This window comes from Bombus vancouverensis, chromosome 1 (genome assembly GCF_051014615.1).
Source record: "Bombus vancouverensis nearcticus chromosome 1, iyBomVanc1_principal, whole genome shotgun sequence".
Taxonomy (NCBI): Eukaryota; Metazoa; Arthropoda; class Insecta; order Hymenoptera; family Apidae; genus Bombus; species Bombus vancouverensis.
Window position 1 is genome coordinate 12,713,948 of NC_134911.1, and position 12,771 is coordinate 12,726,718.

The following is a 12,771-nucleotide window of genomic DNA, read 5'->3' on the forward strand; positions in this document are numbered from 1 at the left end:
TCAAATGTTTGCGATCGAATACGCGTATTTATATTTATAGATACCGTGTAGGAAATCGTTCGTGCAAACACCGTGCACCACCTCTAACCTAAATTTCGTGGTGGGTTTTTCACCGGCTCCGCCTCATTTCACGCGGGTCAAACGTATCATTCGATCCTTTCTTCCGTCAAGACGTTGTTCAGTTCATTAGACCATTAGTCTAACAATGCAGAGTGTGTCCTTTATGTGGCGTTTACATTTGAAACGTAATAGCCACGTAGCTCTAGCGTGAACTACGAACGCGAACCAGGCTACAATTTGCATGGCATATCTTTCTCTCTCTTCCCGCGATGCGTACTGTCTTTGTACACGCAGGTGACAATTCACCGCGTGTGTATCATCGTGCGAGATTTATCCTCGCGCGCGATTAGCATAATGGTTGATCATTACGACGCCGTTGTCCAATTTCCGTGGGCGTACATTCGAAATTGCACCAGCTACGGGCCAAAGGACAAAAGATCGAGCTGATATTTGCTGCAGATCGAAACTACGATCGAGTAACGCTCCTTATAAATCTTGTATAAAGCATATCCTGTTAACTCTACTTCGTTCTTTCCAGCCAATTGTATATCTTTAACGTTGGAAAAATATCTCTAGTTCGAGCAAAGTACGATAGAATTATTATTGATGCATGATTCTTCACTTCAATCTTATGTTAAACATTTTTCGAAAATTTTTATTAAAAGTCTTTTCAGTTTGAGAGATCAAAGGAAGATTGAAATATACAAATCTAACGATCGCAGCAGGATTAATATCAAAAGAACCAACGAGTCTTCTTTGTGCTGAAATAGACAGAAAACGGGAGGATTTAGAAAAAAAAAAAAGAAACGTCTAATTTAAAGAAAACAAATCTCTACTTGTATTTTCACAATCTCGAATTCAAGTTTTAAAATCACATCCCTATCTCGAAGGAAGTATATACCAGAATTGTAAGTTCCTATAATTTCAATAAAGAGCGACAAATCGTTCTGATCCTTTTTATTTTGCTCTTGAAGCCGGTTCTCGCGTTAAACCCACTATCAAATTTCCACAAACTACCTTGATACAATCACATCTTTATATAGTCAGACACGATCCAGTTTCAACATCCTGTCCATAGCCGCGAACATACCTACAATTTACCGTAGTCTACCGAACGGGGGTCGTTAAGTCGTTAATCGGCGGCCATTACGATCGTCGTCTTTGTTATCGTCTTCGTCCTTCACAACGCGTCAACGATTGGCTACCGAGATCAGCACCGATACAGGGCTCGGTCTCATCGAATCCACACTCGAATGGAAACAACGATCGTCCTGTATTGCCTGGAAACCCAACGATCGGCATACCCGTGGGGGAACTGCAAAGACCAACAGATATGGTCGAAGCAGGTCTCGATATCGGTCTATGAGTATAGGTAAATGATCAAGTGGATGACTACAGGCGTTTGATTAACCGCGGTAGCCGAGAAATGACCAACCAGCTACCAGGTCATCGCGTCGTTCGCGCAATTACATCAAATGGATTTCCTAATTGCGATGCAGCGCTGCACCGCGAGAGATTGATCATGTTCGACCGTGCCGCACAAACGGAACGCGTAAGATTCTGATTCACCAGAATGCGTCTTTTGTTTCACTACGTAAGTCTGCGACCGTCAAAGAAGACATTGTATCATTGGGGTCTGATTCAATCCGAGTTCGGTATACATTTATCGATACAATGTGAATACGTTTCTAGCTTCTATTGTCTATAAATGAAAATACAGAGCTCGATGATCGAAGATGATATCGAAATGGATAACGAGTACTACTCGATACTGGATATACGTTACTCAATTCGATCCAGACGAGACTCTAGAGGATAGATCGTCGAATTTCTATCGAAATGCGCGATTTGGTCACGTGCGTGAGGTAATGAATTCGGCAGAATTTTGCGAAGCAACGCGAGTAAAAAACACGGAAACTGAAAAAAAAGAAAAGTAACGTACGTTCACATACCCATTATTCTCAATGTATGTTTCTCGATTCGCATGGTCTAGGAGAAGAATCATTGAATATCTTTGGACGAACTAAATTCGCGTGTCCTGAACGAACGAATCACAAGAATAGACTTTCGCGAACGCAGACACAGCAGCGTCCGAGGAGTGCGTTGGAACGTACGGGAAACAAGAAAACTCGCCACGAACGACAAGACGTGTAATCGTCTTCAGATCGGAGCCGGAGTATAATCTTATCGTGGCGATAGCGCGTACTTTAATCCTCGCTTATTCTATTTCTGTACAGTGACTGCTCCCGCGTGTCGGTGGAAGCGAGATGGCCTGGCAAGCACGATGGAAAAGGGTGAAAAGGGTGGAAGGGGAGGGAAGATTGCAGGGGCTGCGTCAGGGAGCTCACCGAAAGGCCTTGGATCTGCATAGCAAATTGGCGATCGATATACGGTCACCGTACGGCGAATCGCGCGAGCCTCGAATTAAAGCTTATAACTTTCATGTCCGGCGCAATGTATCATTATGCGCAGGGCGGCCCTGGTCTTGATGCAGCTGCCCGCATGCGGCGCGCAAACGCTGCACCGCCAGCAACCGGCGGGCGCGAATATGTGCATAAAGCACGATAAATCGTCCGCATAGATACGGATCGACGAATGACAAGTCGCCCGATGGGCGGCGCTCCGCGATCCTTTTTACACCGTGGCGACCTCTCGAGAAGATCGGTCCTCGAAGAAATTGCGCAATTGTCAGGAAACAGCGAGCGACACGTTTCTCTAACCTAGCTAAGACCCACGAGGGAGACGAAGAGGCGAGGAGGCCCACTTCGAGCGGACAATTAGACCATTAGATCGATGGAATATACCTATGCTATACAATCGTGTTGTGCACGCCTGTCGCACGGATCAACTATGCACATTGCAGTAACGTGGCGCACAAAAAACACTGTCGCGCATATGTTCCCCGGCGTAAACTGTAATAATAGCTCTTCGTCGGTATTAATGATCAACGAGTTCGCGCAAGTTAGCTTGTATTGAATTGTGAATTGAAAAAAAAAAAAAGAAAAAAAAATAAACAGGGTTCGAGAGCGGTTTACGAAGTCGACGAGCAAAAACAATATTTTCTCGCAGCGGCACTACCGCCGTTCGAGGAACCACCTGGAAAGAAGCACTCGAGAAGGATCGACAAGGAACGTTCTTGTTGTTCGGCGTGTTTGCAAACGAAACCGGACAGCCGTGACACCTGACACCTGGTATACCGTCTCGCTTTTTCACCCGCCGAAAGAGAAACGCTGGACTTCGTCGCTTATCGGTGTACACAGGTCCGATTAAGACAATAGAGCCTACGGTTCGCACGATTTGCGTTCCATTGGCCGCAGCACGCGTGAATAAACTTTGATTACACTCCAAGCCGATGAATACGTCACCATCGGCGATTTTCTTTCACGTGATGGGCTTTAATACGATTACTAACGTCAATCGTAGAAATGAGTAGATATATTTCTTATCCTAGACTGTATGTTATATGCGTGAATCAGTTACTGAGTGAATTCAATCTACCCGATGTAATATCGAACGTAGAAAAGATAAAATAGTATCGTTGGTGCGATAAAATCGGAATAGAGATGTTATACATTTGTGTATTATATATAGAAGAGCATGGAATAATTCTTTTACGCACGTGAAATTCTTAAACAAGGCAATATTTAGCGAAATGCTCGCACGTTGGCAACATCGACACAAAGGATTAGCACGCGCGCGTCACGCTTAGCACGCGCATCAGAGTCACGAGCCGTGAAGGGACACGCGTAAAAGAGATTGGTCGTAGCAGATCGTTCTACGTGGCTGGGCTAACGCGCGTGTTCGCTCCACTTCCGATATTAAGCCACCCTCGCACGTGACGCTGCTACCTACGCCCGAAGATGGTTAACCCGCGACAAAAAAACTTTTTCATCGACACGTACACGCATGCACGAGTGCACAAGTGTAAACAGGCTAGCGGTGGAAAAAAGGCAAGCAAACGAACGAACGAACGAAAGATCCACGGTTCCATGACCACGTGAAACTTCCACGAGAGAGAAAAAAAAAAATACATAGTCACCTCGGAACGTGAGTCGCGAGAAGTTTTGATCTGTCGATGATAAAATTAAACGAGCTTATAAATTCGTTGCGACGTTATAGGACGGAAAAGGTCGTGCGTGAAAAGAGATGTTCACGCGCGTCTGCCGTAATACGCGCATCCGCTCTACTTCCGACGCTTAGCGCCGCGACGCTTCAACGAGCTCGACGCGTGGCATTAAACCGCCCTCGCACGTGACGATGAGAGGAGAGTTGTGTGACACGGATTATAAATGTGCCCGACATTGTCGTCGAGGGTGAGAAAAAGCGGCTTTGATATCAATTATTGGTTATCGTATCGCTTCCACAACGTTTTTTACGTGAAATTTATTCTCCTTGGATCGTTACTTTACTGGTGTTCGATATACCCATAAAGGATAGCGAAAAACAACGCTGGAAATGATTTCACGAACAACAAGTGAGGTTACACACAAAAGGTGAAATAATCATTCAACTTTATATAAGTACATAATGTATATGAAAAACTTACATAACCTTATTGCTTGTAAAAGTGACATTCGTTAGAAGTAACTGATCGAATTGTTTACTTTCGAGAATCGGAAGGTATAAATCGACGGAGATGTGCGACGCGAACCTCTCATCGGAAATTTGATAAATACGAACGATTCGTATCGGTAATTACGTTGTACAGATTTAACGATGATCGTATAACTCTGTCACATAGTCACTCAACTGATAGATAACGCGTGTATCTCGTGGCCGGCGCGGCGCACAATGTCAACGTAACGATGTAAAAGAAATTCGCCCTTTATGGCTTACCCGGTGATCGTTAAAGGCTCCCGCGCATCCGATGCTTTCAAAATTCAACTCCTTCTGTTCTGACACTTAAACGTGGTGATCTAGTCGACGGTTTCGAGGTATACTTCCGACGGTAATAATGTCACGGATCACAGAGACAGGCACTGAACATAATTTCAAAACGAATATCGTTCGTTATCACAGTAGCGATCGTCTCCGAGCCGTCGCAACGAGTTTCTTTACACGGTCGTTAACACAACTCGGGCGGTAGATATAGACGACTATCAAACAACAATCAACACCAGTAATACTACGATGATCGATCGTAGATGGAATATCACACACAATCCACGCTGCGCCCCTGTTATCTTTCCTTTTTCGTTTTCCTATCTAAACGGTAATACAGCGGCACGACACTCGTTTTTCTGTCTCTCACTACTTTAATTTCATTAAACAAAATGGCACTACGATTTTAAAGAGGAAAAGTTCCTCGTTGATCGACGATCAAAGTCGTCAAAAGCGTATCCTTTGCTCGGTAAACACACACGTTCCTGCGAACGCACTTCTTCCCAGTTCTGTTCGTGAGCTGCGCATAAACACGCTACGAACCGATACGTTTCGTAAACAATATACAACCAGGCACATCGAGATCACAGACTTCTTCGGTCCGTCGGTATCCAACCGATCGTGTAACTTCTCTTCTCTAAGATCACACCCCTGGCTCACCGTGTTGATATCGTACTGTGTAAATTGTCGTACAGCGACGCTGTAAATGGATGTGAAAATTTCGATCGCGTGTACTTAACTTTTGGACGCGGTTTGCGAACGCGGTCGTCTCTCCTCTACGTACGAGATGAGAAAAAAAACTGTTTCTCTGCTTCGGTCACTCGGCGAGCGGGAAGGGGTGGTTCGCGACACGCAGCCAACTTCGTCTCTTCTTTCCTCGCGCGTTTTCTCCTATACTCTGTCGTCTAATGGTTTTGTTTGTCGTTGTCGGTATTCTCGTGCGAGTGAGGTGAATATAAGGTGAGTGCGGTGGAAAGAGAGAATCTGAGAGAGGCGTTTGCGTACATTCACATATATGACAACACACCGACCCTTCCAGTAGCGCGGTCTCGCGCCGACTGCGAGACTACGACGGCTCGCGGGTTTCACCTTCGGCCGTGTTCGACTCCCTTCGCCCCTCTCTCTTTCTACACGTGCACAGGCCGCGTCCCCACTGATTTTCGTGTGTGCGAACCTTAACTCCCCTTCTCTCCCCACTGCTCGGCCCGTGACAGCTATCCCCACCACCTTTGTTGTTCGGCCAGACTCGCCCCCCTTCGTGTTCACGTCGGCCTAACCGAGCTCAGTAGGCGCGAGGTGGGCACACGAACACTATCGTTTCCGAGTGCACCTACGAGAATTGAACCACGCCTATCCCCCTACTCTTGTTCGCGCGACCGGCCACCTCGTGCTGTTTTTACCGGCAAGGTAACCGATGACGAGACAGAGAAAGAGAATCGTGGTGGATTCGCTCGGCGGAAGAGAAGAACGAGACAGAGAGGGAAGTCTCTTTTACTGGTTTCTCTACTCGGGCCTGCCCACGCGCCGAGGATGCGTGCTTGCGCGCGCAAAAGCTCGTTGATAAGAAACACGTTGCATTGGATGCTGAGAATCCTAAGACTCGACGGGGATCGATGCCTTCCAGACGATTTGCTCGTTCTTCTTTCCTTCTTCTTGCTGCGACGACGTGAGTAAAACAAGTAGCGTCTATTATTTATTGGCGCGTTCTTTACACGGTGCGCAACAAGTGTGCGCGCGCCGATGGGGATCACGTGACTGCTTTTTCTCCGATGACCGTTCGTAAACGTAAACTACGACGATACTGGAAAACAATTTCTCGCGGAACTGATACCGTGAAACGACTTGGAAAAAGCGGGCAAAAAATGAGCAAGCTAGAGTTCCGGTTTTTGCGAGTCTCTAGTGTTATTCATCTCGTGAAACGGGTACGGTATGTCGTTCGGTGGAACGAACCATGAAACGTATTATGTATACGCGATCGTTGTAGCTCGCGCATGGTAGGCATAGCAAAGTGTTCGGCAATTTCTTTTTCTTCATTTTTCAACGTCTTGGATAAAAATGTTTAACGTGTCTCGCCTCGTCTATGACTTTCGTAAACAAAACGTCCCTTGAGATATTGACACGTGGTTAAGGTTCTAGCCACGCTTTAGACACGTGTCCACTACGTCGAGAGTACTCGCTAAGTGGTCGCTCCGACCATTTGAATTTTTTCTAGACGCTCGTGTTTACCATCTTTTTCCTTTTCTATCCTTTTTTTTTTCTTTTTCTTTAACGGAAGAACCGAACGACGCGACGACGACAGTCCGATACCACACGGAGAACCGTAAAGTGCAGAATACTCAAGTCGATTTATTTTAGGAACTCGTGTGCCATGAATATATTCAACGCTCGTCTACTTCCTTTTAAGCGTTACACGCAGACACCATTTGCGACGTATTAACTACGCGTTTCTATATTAATGGACGCGCGACGCGACGGTCCTTTTTACCGGATAGTAGGATCCCGTTTTATTAATTCAATAAGAAGAAGAAGGAGGAATATCGGTTAGATTAATAAAATTTCCGGTGACCCGAGTCTCGTTCGATAAATCATGATCTCCTTGTTGCACGCCCGACTGCCGTGAGACGTGTAATTTGGTAAAAAAGGTCCACAGAAAGTGGAACGTATGCTTCGTATAATTGCAATGAATTGATAGGTTCGGGATGGATGAATTACCTCTCTCGTATTAGAATAATTATGCCATCTACGTCATTAGCCTTAATGAGACGCGATCGAACTGATGCCTTCTAGGAAACTCGCACTTTCGAACCTATCTCTACTATATTTCGCTTCCAAGCTACCCACGCTTCTTCGGCGACTGATCCGTAAAATTTAAACATACGATAATTACATGCTCGATGCTTGGCGCGTGCATAGCTATTCATATAGCTATTCATATAGGCGCGTCATTCGCTTCGTTGTTTCCTGATTTCTTTGCCAACATCGACGTCGCGTTGACGTAACTCCTCTGTGACGTAGCTGCCTCATTCTCTACCTATACGTTTATATTTTATATCCATTGTAACTTCCTCACCACGCATCTGTCTCTTCGTGGGAAAATTGCATAGTTACATCTCTTCCCATTGAAATGTTATTGATAAGTGGATATTAATGAAATTACACGAGAAGCTATCGTATTTCATACGTGGTAGGTAGATTCTTTCTGTTTTTCATGTTATACTGGTCGAAGGGAAGCCGTGCCTTCTTTTTCTTTTTTCTCTTTCTTTTCTTGTTTCGAACGACTTTCACGTCACGACGAATCCCACACGCGCATACGAGCATTGTCACGCACGCCTTCCAAGGTTTCCGAGGTTGCACCTGGGTCGAACGTGTACCCACCTTTTCCGCAAGAAAAAGATCCTTACCTAAAGGCACGCACGCACGAGATGATCCAGCTGTTTGATCTTTGCCACGTGCTCCCTTTTTATCCCGTATCTCGTCGATGGGGTGATGGCTCCTTAACGGCATCTGCGTTTACACAATTTTCACACGATTATTCAATTTCGAATCGCAAGAATCTATCGATCTTCCATCGTGTTCCGTTTACATACGTTACTTCACGAGGAATCATAGATTTTGAGCTTTAAAGGCAGAGATTGTAGGGCTGACGCGATATGAAATTGAACTTTTTGAAGCTCCCAGTTTAACTTCTTCAAGCTCTTCAACTTTGAATAATTAACAATTCAGTGATATATTTTGTCTACTCTTTTTTTATGAAAAGCAACTACGGAAGCTTGAATGGTTGTTTGGTTTAACCAGTTTCTGCTTTTCGTACACAAAAATTTAAACATATTTATTTACAACATCTTTCAGCAATGCGTTCACTTGTCTTTTCGATTCGTACACGATTTTCCACGTATATTTCTAATGAATAATATTTGACATTAAGATGATACTCTATAAGATGATACTTCCTTGTCATGCTCACTTTTCGAATCACGTCTCATTCACGACTATTATATAATATATGTACCTATATGCTTATATAGGTGTAGAAGTTAAAAACCTTAAAGATCACAATCCGTATACATCAAAATTCGCATTTAGGAAATCCTAACATTTATTGCTTCAGCGATGATCTCAAGCTTGAGATTCCAAGCTTATTCTATCAACGCTATGACAATTGATAAGAAAGTAATATTTGAAGAACGAAGAAGTACGAAGAAGTCCGAAGACTCGTGGAAATACAACGGCAACCTAAATATCTCTAGAGTCACCGGTTTTCCTCTCTTTGACCACGCAATCTCCTAATTATTTCTGGATGTCCACTTTGCAGTGACGGCGAAATTCGAGTTTTGAGAGCATTCCGTGATCATTATAGGAACTGACGCGCAAGCAGTCCGACGAAAGATGCGTTCACGTAGAATCCACACCGTAGAGGGAAGGGCCACGGAGACCCGTACAAATCCCAAAATAAATGTCATCGTGTATCATCGTGGTAACGTAATCCCGGATCGCGAAGACAAATGGCGGCAGAATACGATACGATGCACCGCGGTCGGTCGTTCGAGATGAGGAGTCGTCTCGTTCCACGTATTTACATACCGCGACGAACGAAGGTCCCTAGGACGGGGCTCTGTCCTCCTCCGAAGCCGGGGAGTCAACGTACAAAGAGGATCGAGAAGAAGGAAACGAGACGCGTGTGTCACCAATAGCGTAACGTCCATGAAGGACGGACGATGACTCGTCTCCTGGAAAACTAACAGGATCGGATTTTGAATTCATCGATAACTTGGATATTTGCATATCTAAAACAGTCAGAGAATCTAGAATAAAAAATTCTTCGTTATAATTTATTATCATAGAGAAACACTCCGAGAAGGTTAGAACCTTATATCTTCCCTTCTGTCATTTCCGAAACAATCAGACAATCTACGATAGAAAATTCTTCGTTATAATTTATAATCATAGAGAAATAGCTCAAGAAGGTTAAAATGCTATTCTTTTTCCTCTTAAGAATTTTGTAATTTATTCTCTCGTTGTTAACAGTATTTGACAGATGATTCAAATTTTCACAGAACGAAGTAACAATAACGTATAAGTAATGAATGGAAACTGAAGGTACATATTAGATTCTATAATAGAACGTGTTCGATTAACACCGTGAGTAGCCGCGGCCCTGCGAATGGAAAAACAAATCGGCCGGTCATGCGTCAAGATTTTAAGCAAACACGTGGTGCGTCCGCACGTTCGTGCGTGTCCACGCAGCCGAGGTACCGGCCAGTGTATTAAAAAGCGCGCGCGTTTGCTCTGTCTCGAAGACCACTTCACGGCCACGTATATACCCTAGAAGAGGAGTCTAGCTCCGAGAACTCTCCTCCCGATATAGCCGAACATGTCACCGCGTCTCCTCACCTTGAGAAGGTCTTTCAAGGTTGAAAAGTCTAACGACCGACGATGGTCGAACGTGCAAATCACCCTGAACAGATCGGTCCTTCAAATATCCTACCATCACATTGTCGCTACCAAAATCGCTGTATTATGTTAATTACCGAGATACACAGGATTCATTGGCAACATCGAAAAACCAGTCGCAGATTAACCGACACTGTAACAAGTTCTCAACATAAAAATCTTGCTAGTACGACGTTGCAACTCGCTAACGAAGACACGGTGTCCCGACCCTTTGAAAAATTAATCCTGAATTATGATACCGGCCCGGCCTAATGCGCCCTAATGCAATCGGTTCGATCGATCGAGAGACACGATAAAAATAAAAAGGGAAGAAAGGCAGAGAAAAAAAAGATATATACGAACATAATCTGTCCGCGGGTTTGTAGACTTCGGCAGTATATCAAGAACCACTTTTCCGCGACACGCTCGGTCTGGCTGCGTGGCATGGAGAGAAAAAAAGAGAGGAAAAGAAAAAGACACCCGAGAAACTCGTGGTGGAGGACAAGAGCAAGTGGAAAGCGTAGGCGGGGCGCATACCAGAGGCACCTGCTCATTTACTTTGCGGCGGCCGGTCGGCAGTCTATGGTAGGGGATCCTCATTAGGGTTTGCCCCTACCAACCTATCGCCACAACCACTACCAGATCCTGTTTGTACACGCGACGACTATAACGAGAGGGACGCGGCCGTGCCCGGCTGCCACCACTAGAACGTTTTCCTCGGTTTCTCGAGGAACGGGGCCAATTAATGGCTATCCACGGCTGGCCGCGGGGATGAATACCTTCACGACGAGAACAAGCTTGGTGGGAGTTGACGCTGTCGGAATCGCTTGAAAAAAGACACGAGTTTTCTGAGCGAGAGCTCTTGTAGCTACAAGATCCTTAATGACCGACGATCGTGTCAATAATTGTCAACCGTGAAGATTGGGAGCGAGAGCCAACGATCGTACGTGTATGTCGGGATCGTGGGGAGAAATATGTGGCATGATTGATCTCGTTTTCACGACACCAACAAGAACCAAAGTGGGTCTGTTTTTTCAGATTTCTGGCTGATAGTATTACATATATGATACTTTCCTCGTATCCTCGTTTTGAGAGATTTCTCTTGGTTAATGTTTCTTTTTGATACCAGCGAAAATTGAACAGAGACCAGGTTGTGTAAATTGGAAGAATGTCGGTCGTAACAGTGTGACAGGAGATGAATGGAGATCAAATAAAGGAGATTTGTTTCCGTGATTGATTCTCACGCGGCGGCAGATCGCGTCTGCTTTTCCTTGCCACCTGTTGCTGCTTTCGCTTACGGGACCCTCTCGCCACGATTTCCCTGTACATCCAATGAGTCATCCGTTTCATCGAGATACCACGACGTATGCAAAAACTGTTCAGGATTTTATGTCAGGGATAACCGATTGGAAGAAATCGGTTACGAGGTACCCATAGCCTTCGATAAATTGTCGTTAAGTCGGTGTACGTTAAATATTAATTTACGAATACGTTCTTGACAATATCGTAATTTTAAATCTGTAACACACTTTCAAAAATATACAGAAGCGAACGTGGATGTATCGATTAAATAAAAGTTTATCGGGCCAAAGAAGCCGAACGTTTCTTTTTCGACGTGTTCTCCACCCCGTGGCATAAAACCCGTTCTACGTCGAATGTTTCAACACCTAAAGAGATTTACGAGGCGGCAAAAGGGAGGGAGAGGAAAGGACGAGAAGAAAGATTACGGTGCTCCCGAAGGAGGAAGCAAGAAGGGAAGAAAAATAGTGAAACCACAGCCACCCTCGACGGTATGGGCGTGCGCCGCAGGACCCCATGGGTCTCTCCCGTGTAAGATCTTACATAAAGATCGTCGTCCGTACACAATAATGGCCCTGGCTGCTGGCTGTCCTGTCGCCCGTATTCCCCATAACCTCTTGGACGACCGTTATGACGAGGTTCGCTGTTGCAGCTTGCCTTGTACGTTTACTTCTCGTGTAAACCGAGCGTGTGTGTTACGTGCCTATACGTGCCTTTTAGACCCACGTCCACGTTGCACGTTACCGCGAAACAATGGCGCAGGAATAACGAAACCCGTAGGGGTGCGATGTAACCCTCCGCTGTCACTATTTCTTCTCTTTCGCCCCCGGAAGAATAATGACACCGGGAGTTATATTAAGTTACCCACTGGTCGAGGGTGTCATTCTGCGATCACAGGTTCTTAAACGAAACCGCATTGAATCGTAGAAGAAGTCACCTTTAAACATGTACTTTAATTATGTATGGAGGAAATTCATACAGCGGTGTAATATTACCATGAAATCCGTCAAGAATCGATTGATAATTTTTGATGGAAACTTGACGAAAAGGAACGTATAGTTGAAGTTCAAGTCTTCAACTTGTGCAATTAAATCGGTCCCG

The 12,771-nt window shown here is 44.9% G+C and overlaps 1 protein-coding gene and 1 long non-coding RNA gene across 3 annotated transcripts in view; one reads left to right on the plus strand and one right to left on the minus strand.

Moving 5' to 3' along the window:
* Positions 1-6,053, minus strand: part of klu (zinc finger protein klumpfuss) — a 53,700-nt gene extending 47,647 nt beyond the window's left edge. The window contains exon 1 of the mRNA XM_076619554.1: positions 4,897-6,053. The gene's annotated coding sequence lies outside the window, so the exon portion shown is untranslated. The remainder of the gene's footprint in view (positions 1-4,896) is intronic.
* A 76-nt stretch (positions 6,054-6,129) lies between these two features.
* The window catches only part of LOC117153391 (uncharacterized), a 61,707-nt gene continuing 55,065 nt past the window's right edge, over positions 6,130-12,771 (plus strand). For both annotated transcript variants that reach the window (XR_013058706.1, XR_004463599.2), the window contains exon 1: positions 6,130-6,607. This is a non-coding gene — a long non-coding RNA (uncharacterized LOC117153391). The remainder of the gene's footprint in view (positions 6,608-12,771) is intronic.